Source organism: Petromyzon marinus, chromosome 56 (assembly GCF_048934315.1).
Source record: "Petromyzon marinus isolate PM22_M1 ecotype Great Lakes invasive population chromosome 56, UKy_Petmar_22M1.pri1.0, whole genome shotgun sequence".
Lineage (NCBI taxonomy): Eukaryota > Metazoa > Chordata > Hyperoartia > Petromyzontiformes > Petromyzontidae > Petromyzon > Petromyzon marinus.
The window spans coordinates 11,128,148-11,137,289 of NC_133722.1; the positions used below are offsets into that span (position 1 = coordinate 11,128,148).

The following is a 9,142-nucleotide window of genomic DNA, read 5'->3' on the forward strand; positions in this document are numbered from 1 at the left end:
TCCTCCTCCCCCTCTCTCTTCTCACTGCGGGGCCCAGGGCAGTGGCAGGCGCAGGGGCACGGCCCGATGCAGTAGAAGGGGCAGGGCCCACCGGGGCAGGGCCCACCAGGGCAGGGACCGCCGGTGAGAGCCGGCGGCACTGCGGCCCCCCCCACGACGGGAGGGCGCTTGCGGAGCGGGAGGGGGGAGCGGGGTTTGGGGCCCCCGTGGAACAGGTCTCGGTTCGCGCCCAAGTCCTCGTCTTGCCTCCACAGCACATCCGTCAGCAGCTCCATCGCCTGCGGGGCGCACCCCCCACACCATCATCGTCAGCAGCATCAGCAGTAGGAGCAGCAGTAATAGCATCATCATCATCATTATAAGGTTACACACAAAGTGCTTGCCATAAATGAACCACAATACCTTGGTGATCTCGTCAAGGAGCGCAACCATCATGCAAGCTCCGGTCACCCTCGCAGCAGCAGCAGCAGCGGATTTTGGCTAACCATCAAACAAAGACGTTTACCACCGCGCGCTTTCAGATGCGCTCTGCGGTCGTCTGGAACGCTCTTTCTGCCCACATGAGGAAGCCACTGGAGCTATGCACTTTTAAACCATCTAGATTGAACATTCATTTATTTTGAACTGCTTTTTGTGCTTCGTCTGCTGTCCTTCCCCACACCTCCGATTACCACGGTTGGCTATGTACGGTGCGAAAGAAGTTCAACATAGAGTAGCAGCCGGAGTAGCATCAGCCGCAGCAGTAGTAGTAGCATCAGCAGCAGTAGCATCATCAGCAGTAGTAGTAACAACAGCACCATCTGCTTCATCGTCATCATCATCCTTAGCATCAGCATTGTCAGTATTGGCTGAATCACCGTCCTCATCAGTAGCAGCACCCATGTCATTATACAGCCGCCCCGATAGCAATGAAACATCACCATCAGCATAACAAGTGGCAGTGACAGCAGCAGCGGCAACATCATCCATCATCAAGAGCAGATGACATTACGGCCGTCATCATCCATGTTCGATCCACTGCTGGATGAATGTTTCTGTCTCATCTTCACGGGTCTCACCTTAGCATTGGCCAACCCATGACATCATCATAAACGCGAGTCCGTGTCCTCTGCGTCTGCAGCTCCATGGAGAAATCTGTGAGACACCAGATTAGATAAAAAAAAATTAAACTTCATTGTACTTTTTTTACATTCCCATTATTTTATTCCAACTGTGCCTTCGACCTCGTGTCAAGAGACGAAGAATCCATCCGGGAACTCTCGCGAAACAGCGTATTATTGCCACGTCACAGAAACGGCCCGTGGAAGTGGATAACGCAGAAGCACTTCCAAGGTCCCTTGCCAAAGTACCCCCCTTTATTCCACACGATAGGGGACGCGGCACTTTCCCCACTCGCGCTGCTTCAGAGAGAAATGCTAGTGGCACTGAGCCAGTGATATAAATTCCACATTCCTATGGCGGGGGTGGGGAGGGTGGGAATATTTCTACATGTCAACCACAGTGTACACAAGACATACACATCTCACGAGGGTCGAACGAGCAACCGTCCTGTCGCCCATGCAGATGAATGTTTTTAAGCAGCAAATCCCTAGACCGGTTTCGACATTTCCCAGTCTCGTCAGCAGGGTTGTAACCCGTTTTGCAAACTTTGCTGGTTTTATAAGGTTACACTCGTTACACACAACGTGTTTTCCACAAATTAACCACAATACCTTGCTGATCTCGTCAAGGAGCTTAAACTATCATCACGTGAACTCCGGGCATCCTCACAGCGGATTGTGGTAAGTCATCGAACAAAGATGGTTACCGCATTGCGCGCTTTCAGATGCGATTCTGCGGCCGTCTGGAATGCTCTTCCTTCCGATATTAGGAAGCCACTGGAGCTATGAACTTTAAATCATCTAGATTGAAGGCTAATTTATATCGAACTGCTTATTGTGTGTATTTTGTTGTCCTTCCCCCGCACCTTCGATGAGCATGGTTGGATAAGTGCGGTGCGAAAGAAGTTCAACATACGTACATGCAGCGTATACAAATAAAACATCGACGCTCATAGACGCCATTCGATGCGTCAATGATTCGATTCCACCGTTCCACCCTGACGACGCAATCATAGTACGTCACACCTCCTGGTGGCTTTTGACAACTGGTGGTGGGACCATCAACCACATCATCAGAGCATCACCGCTAGGCTGATGATGCACCAAAACTCCTTCATTAATTGAACATTGAAGATGCAGCCACAGTGGTGCGATTGTGGCCATGCAACCAAAACGATGGACCCATGTATTAAAAAAGACGCGTAGAGATACATAGATACCTATAGAGAAACATTAAAGATAAGTCACTGTCGTCAATTGTGGCCATGCAACCCCAGCTATGGACCGCACAGTGAACCCACTGTGGTCTGCGCTCCTTCAACGGAGGAGGAAGAGCGACACGACACAAACCCTCTCTCTGCTGAAGCCCTCTCGTCGTGGCCAGCAGCAGCAACAGACTTCGACATTGTCGTATAGCTCCACAACATATGGTTGCTCACACGCAAGAATGGAATTACATTTCAAAAGTTTTGATGCTTAGATTATGTTGCCACTGATGTCAGCGATGGCTGTGAATAGCACAGTGCGCTAACCACTGCGCCACCGCTCCCCCATCAAAAACCTCTCACACCGTACAAAGACAAATTATGGGTAAACAAAGAGGATAACTTTGAAGCAACCGAATACAGCAATTTAAATGTAAATATGCATTTTATTTTTACACGAATTTTGGAATCATTTAATTCTGCACTTACCAGTTAACGCGTTTGTATTCGGGTCCCCACACACGCGAGTACCATACAGTGCAGTTCATCAGCCTATCGGACTTGCCACACTTAACGAACTTCACCGTCAGTCATGATCAATCCAGTGCTGAATGAAGGCCTCCCCCGCCGGGTTGTGGCCAACGCTCGCGGTTCTAGCGCACACCCCTAACGTGGGATGGCAGTGATGGTGGTGGCTACTACGCTGCACGTGGTTGCCTGTAAGCCAGCACTGTGGAGGCAGCGGAGGAGTTGGTGGATCGTACACAGAAGTTGTCGAGGAGGAGGTGCCACCATAACCCCTGGCTCGCCAGGAGAAGGAGAGCGGTTAAAGTACGGTAAAAACAAATGCGGACTTCACTTGTTCCGTCTGTATGGGGATAGAGTGTTTCCCCCTCACACGTGAGCGTGAGTTTTCTTCGGTTGCTTCGGTTTCCTCCAACATGTAAACACTCATTAATTGGCTGATAACACCATATACAGAGGACCACAGAGCTGGGGCAGTCGTTGGTAGTGCCGGCTCCTCACCGCGTGGCTGCTGCTGCCTTCCCCCCTCGTATGTATGTTGAACTTCTTACGCACGGTACGTAGCCAACCGTGCGTATTGGATGTGCGGGGGAAGGACAACAAACTGAACACAAAAAGCAGTTCTAAAGAAAGTAGTTTTAAATATCGACGATTTAAAAGTGCATAGCTCCAGTGGCTTCCTAATATCAGAAGTAAGAGCATTGCAGACGACCGCAGAAGCGCATGTGAAGCGCGCAATGCGGTGACCGTCTTTGTTTCGATGGTTAGCCAAAAGTCGCTGCTGCCAGGATGACCGCAGTTTGTGTGAACTCCGCTCATCCCCGCAGCTCGCCTGTGGCTCCACCTCCTCCTGGGGCCTCTGGCCGATAACACCTCAATATACAGAGGACTGCAGAGCTTGGATCATTGTTGGTAACGCCGGCTCATTGCCACGTGACTACCGCTGCTACCTTCACGCTCGGTTCCTCCTCCTCGCTCCACTGAGTCGTCATCTCTCTTTGTTCGAGAGTGAGCGGATACTGTGTGGCGTCGCGCGTTGAGTTATCGATTGTTGCCAGGTTGCTTCTGACAAAGAGCTGTGTAGCTAAGGGGGCTTCACCTGGTAAAATAAAAATAATAATAATTTAGTTGTATTCGTATTTTTGTGATTGGCTTACCTTTCCTATACTTTGCACTGCTATTGTGTTTTGTATTGTTTGTTGTTGTAACGTTCTGAACCGCCCCTTCTCGACATCTGTAAAAAAGAGCTCTATAGCTTCTCGGATTCCTCCAGTATAAATTCATTAAAAAACATGTTGTATGTATGTAGACTTTCTTTTGCACCGTACATAGTCAACCGTGCTAATCGGAGGTGCGCAAAAGTTAAACACATTCGTCAATAACATCGTGCGGCCTTGGCAACGTTTTGGGCAATGATCCTTCATCATAGGACACGTGACAGTGTTATTTACGAATGTGTTGAGTATTTCTTTCTTAACGGTCGATGCGATAATGATGTCTTTAATCCGCGTGTTCCTCTTTCCTTCGGTGTGTCATTGTCTATCTCAACCATTCACATACACCAAACAATTAATATCTAATAACAATTATAATATATACAAACTGTGATATTATAATTCATATGTAGTATGGATACACACATAACCACCACGCCAGCAGTATTCCAGCACGCGAACTCGGAAGGGGCTTTTCTCCTTTTTTTGACTTATTAGCAGTCAGGCATTCAGCTAAAAGTGAACCAACTAAACTGTCAGGAAAGTACTGCGTTGTATTTTACGCACTCTACTCGAAAATGTCATAATTTTTGTAAATAATATACGTAACATACGTGTGTAGCAATTGTTAGCTCATGTGCTGTCACGTAAATAGGTGTGTGTGGCATCAGGCAATGCGGCACGGTACTCACATTCTCACTTCTGCGCCTTTCTAAGCGGCTGTACGAGTCCCAGGTTTTGTTGAACCGCACGCAGTCAAAGTCTTGCAGTGACTGCCGGGGTAAGTGCTGTTAGCGAGCACCTATTTATGCTCCAACAGAACTCGCGGTACGTAATGGACACGGCCACGTAATCTCCGCACGCTCACACGCACGTACACACGGACATGAAACCACAAGGACAGAAGTTCCCCGTGTAGCCTTTTTACAGGCTGTAAGGGGCAAGTGCTGTGAGCGAGCACCTATGGATGCCGGCACGGCACACGATGCAGGTGGTGTGGCCAACGTCACGCCCGGCCGCCTTCGTCTCCCGCAGTGCTGACGCTTACAGATCGCACCGGGTACTCATTTAAGGCACACACATACACACACATCTGCAAAGACAAGCACACGTACGTTACATGCACATATATGCTGTACACATACAAAGACAAATATCCCCCGTGTAGTCTTAACAAACTTTTGAGGCAAGTGCTGCTAGCGAGCACCTATGCAGACTGGAAAGGCACGCGCGGGGGTAGGCTAACACTACGCCCGGCCGCCTTTGTCTCCCCAGTGGCGATGTTTTTAAACACCGCAACAGGCACTCATTTGAGGTTGAGACGACCCAGGGGACGCCCAGCACCGGTTCAGAAGATCGTCACCGGTTGTTGACGAAGCGGGAATCCAACTTGGGTCGCCTGGGTGCATAGCGCAGCACGCTGACACATACACACGGACACACCGCTACACACGCACTGACACATACACACGGACACACCGCTACACACGCACTGACACATACACACGGACACACCGCTACGCACCCACAAAAAGATCCCCCGTATAGCCTTAACAGAATGTAGGGGCAAGTGTTGTTAGCGAGCACCTATGAAGACCGGATCGGTACACGAGGGGGTGGGTGGCCAGCACCACGCCCGACCGCCTTTGTCTCCCTAGTGGCAATGTTTACACACCGCACCAGGTACTCATTTGAGGCTGAGTCGACCTAGGGGAGGCCCGGGACCGGTTCAGATAATCGTCACTGGTGTTGGCCGTGAGCGGGAATCGAACCCGAGTCGCCAGGTTCATAGCGCAGCGCGCTAACCGCTACACTATCGGACACATACACACGGACACACCGCTACACACGCACTGACACATACACACGGACACACCGCTACACACGCACAAAGCACTTCCACGCCCCAGGTTCCTCTCTGTGTCGCTTGCAACAGAGCGACGTTGAAGGGTCAGACACTCCAGAAAACCACAGCCCAGGGTCCGAGTTCTCCTTTGGGGCTCCCCCGTCCTACAAAGGTCGGCCACTTCACGCGCAGGTGGTGCCCTCCGTGAGGCAGCACAGCAATTAGGTTGCTGAGGTGTGGCACCTGCATACCGAGATTGAGTGAAAACTCCCCAACACCCCGTCCTTCCACCTCCGTACTTCCATCCCGAGATCAAAATAAATTTATTGTTTTCAAAAACTAAACTAAAACTATTTTTTAAATAAAGGAATTAGACAAATTTGCCAATAAGACATCAGGATCCTCATGAAAATGAGGCTAGAGGGAGAAAAAGAGCAATTTCCCGAAACTCCGTCAAATCTATATGTATTTCTTTTAAAGGTCACTGTCGTGCTACTGATGAACGTGGATTTGGAGCATTATACCGACAGAGAGAGGAGAACACGGATGAGAGACAGCACCATCATCATCTTCACTTGGTAAAAAGAGTGAGTGAGCTAGAGGCATGCCCCGTCGTGAGAAGGGACGAGGAGGAGGCCCTGTGACCGAGACGAACGCTGGAATGGCAGCCCAAATCGGGAAACATGCCAGAGAGAGTTTGGCCACCGCGGAGTTGAAGCGATGAAATCAGCCGGTGTCGAGCAGCGAAATTGACCATTACATGGCGAGATCATGCGAAATGGCTAGGGGAGATGTTAATTAAGCAGTCCAATAGTGAATTGATAGTGGCTGATAATGCTGATGCTGCTGCTGATGTCAGGAATGCTCGACTTTCAATCGGAAGCTTGTGAGTTGAAATCCCAGTTGGGGGTGTTCCCAACCCACCATTCCAATATGGTCGCTAAAACGATTACCACGTTACCATAACTAGCAAGGTTATTTTCATTTTGGTGAATGGTGGGTTAGTGATTACAGACACCGAGCCAGCATCGCTGAGATCCTGGGTTGGAATCCGGATTTCAGTCGCTCATGATTAAACCGGCTTCTCAAGTGTATAGCGAGTTGATGGCTTCATTCATATCGGACCGATACTCTTTTAGAACGTTACCATGGCCTCCCCAGTTACGGACTCAACTCGTGCATGACCGCTTCAACTCTTCATTTTTTTAAATAATGAAAAGCGATTGTCCTCAATTGTACGGTTGGTTGTAAGAGAGGCGCCGCGGTGGCGAGATGTTAACTACCTCGCCTGGTATATAGGAGGATCCAGGAGGTCGTGGGTTCGATCCCGACCCTAACGCCTGCTGCTTTATATTTGGAGTCTGCACTCCTCTCTGCGGTTTTCCCCTCCACATTTGGAAAAATGCGTTTAGAGTATTTCCACGTGATAAGCCATCTCGTGGCCAGGTCGCATCTGAGCAAGAGCAATGTAGCTCAGTGGGATTTACCTGGTAAAATACAAATAGTTTCCAGTTGTAGATTCACTGCTCGACATCTCACCCCCCACATCCCGCCCCGCCGTGGGAACGTGGAATTTACACCGCTCTCTCTCTCTGAGTCAGGTTACCGGTGCGATTCTACCTCCCGGCGCGGCAGTTGAAACAGCTGTGCAAGGTCCCTTAAACCCCCGCCGCCTTTGTCCGCGCGACATTGTAAATGGGTTAGTCCATCGCCAGGGTCGCGAGGTAAAGTGTGTGTACGTGTGTACGTCGCAATGCGTTTCTTGTTTGAACGGGGCCTGCCTCCATGGTTTTAACGGAGCGCTGTTACGAATATCGTCTGGTTTGTGTTTACCAGGCCACGCACTGCTGAGGAGACCCAGGACATCTATTTTACATATTTATTTTTTGTGATTTGATTACCTTTCCTATACATTGAACTCAAATAGTTGTTTTGTATTGTTTGTTGTCATCTTCTGACCCACCCCCAAAGGACATCAGTGAAAAACAGCTGCATACCTCATCGGATTTTTCCAGGATAAAGATTCTGATCCAAACCTGTTTAGGGCTTGCTTGCTCAAAGTGATGATGATATTGCTCGAGAAAGCCCCACGAGGCTGATGGACTATAACATATTGATATCTTGTGGGTGGAGACAGCACAGCATTATGCTTCTATGCGTTTCACTATCAATAGTCTCGATAGAGTCTCGCGAGTCTCTAGGGGGCACCATATGGAGAGCGTCCATAGCAGTGGTTCTCAACCTCGAGCTCCCTCTAAGGAAGTGGAGGCGGCTTCCGCCAAGCAGTGGCGTGAGCCGGCAATTGCAGGGCCGCGCCTTGACCCAGTGATTGGACGCACTCCGCGGTCCGGTCTGCATGTGTCGCTCTCTACGACCGTCATTGTGGGGGGGGGGGGGGGGGCATCACAGAGCTGCGGTGTAGAGAACGGGCCTAGCAGATGAGAGCCTCTGTAGGAATAGCGACGATGATGATAATTATTATTTAATTAAACTAAGGGCGGAGAAAAGGAGAACTCTTGTCAGTTTCCTTCCGTTATCTTCAGGATACATGGTGATGTATGGTTTGTCCCAATCACTGCCCCTGAGACGCATCCACTCCCCACTGTGTGTGTACGCATGTGTGTGTGTGTGTTTACGTGTGTGTATATGTGTGTAGGTGTGTGTGTGTGTTTACGTGTGTATGCGTGTGTGTAGGTGTGTAGGTGTGTGTGTGTGTACGTGTGTATGCGTGTATGCGTGTGTGTAGGTGTGTGTGTGTTTACGTGTGTATGCGTGTGTGTAGGTGTGTGTGTGTGTTTACGTGTGTATGCGTGTGTATATGTGTGTAGGTGTGTATTTACGTGTGTATGTGTGTGTGTAGGCGTGTAGGTGTGTGTGTGTGTGTTTACGTGTGTATGCGTGTGTGTAGGTGTGTGTGTGTGTTTACGTGTGTATGCGTGTGAATATGTGTGTAGGTGTGTGTTTACGTGTGTATGTGTGTAGGTGTGTAGGTGTGTGTTTATGTGTGTATGCCTGTGTGTAGGTGTGTGCAAGAACATCTGCTGGACTACATAGTGACGGACCAGCGGATGCGAGCCCATGTCCTTGACACCAGGACCTACCGTGGAGCTGATCTGCCCTCTGATCATCGCCTGCCATTCTTCCGCTCTGGTGGTGGGTGTACACCCAGGACCCCATTCCAACCAAAAGTGGCCTGGTCTCAGTTATCTGATGAAAGTTGCAAGCGAGAATTTCATCATTGCCTGCGGCTGG

At 49.7% G+C, this 9,142-nt stretch overlaps 1 long non-coding RNA gene across 1 annotated transcript; it reads right to left on the bottom strand.

The window, feature by feature from the left end:
* Window positions 1-14: 14 nt before the first annotated feature.
* Window positions 15-6,635, bottom strand: LOC116954824 (uncharacterized). Its single transcript, XR_004404762.2, has 3 exons — window positions 4,737-6,635; window positions 1,059-1,134; window positions 15-278 (listed from the first exon to the last, which is right to left on the bottom strand). It is a non-coding gene; the product is annotated as an uncharacterized LOC116954824 (long non-coding RNA).
* Between the last annotated feature and the right edge of the window lie 2,507 nt (window positions 6,636-9,142).